The following is a 625-nucleotide window of genomic DNA, read 5'->3' as shown; positions in this document are numbered from 1 at the left end:
CTCTGTCCATTCATTTATACTCTTACCTCTCATTTCTCTTCACTTTCAATTCTACACATCTCTCATCTTTTCTCTCATTTCTACACATCCCTCCTTTTTTCTCTCAGTTATACAAATATCCCTCCTCTTTCCTCTCATCTCTGCCCATTCTTTCTCTTCGCCCTCATTTCTACTCATATTCCTCACCTTTCATTTCATCTCTGCTCATTCTTTCTCTTCGCCCTCATTTTCTGCACATATTCCCCCTTTTCCTTCACATTTCTACAAATATTTTCCTCTTTCCTCTCATCTCTTCCCATCCTTTCTCTTCGCCTAAGCTTCGCATATCATTGCTCTCGGACTACTACTTATAATACATTTACATTATCAGCCGGGTTCATCAGTATATATGGCACCAAGCATGTGCATTTTTTACTAATATGTTTATTGCAATAAAACATTGACCATATATACACTTACGATGGCCTGTTTAAAGGCATTTTAGCTTCGCATATCAATGCAGTCGGGTTACTGCGTATACATTGACATCATCAGCCGGGTTCATCAGTAAGAAGACGTTTCAACAAAGGTCCCTGAACGTCCTCGTGATGGTGGGTCGACAGTGGCGTTCAACTTACTATTCGTC

The sequence above is a fragment of the Argopecten irradians genome, chromosome 15 (assembly GCF_041381155.1).
Source record: "Argopecten irradians isolate NY chromosome 15, Ai_NY, whole genome shotgun sequence".
Classification (NCBI taxonomy): domain Eukaryota; kingdom Metazoa; phylum Mollusca; class Bivalvia; order Pectinida; family Pectinidae; genus Argopecten; species Argopecten irradians.
Note: the sequence above shows the minus strand (reverse complement) of the source record.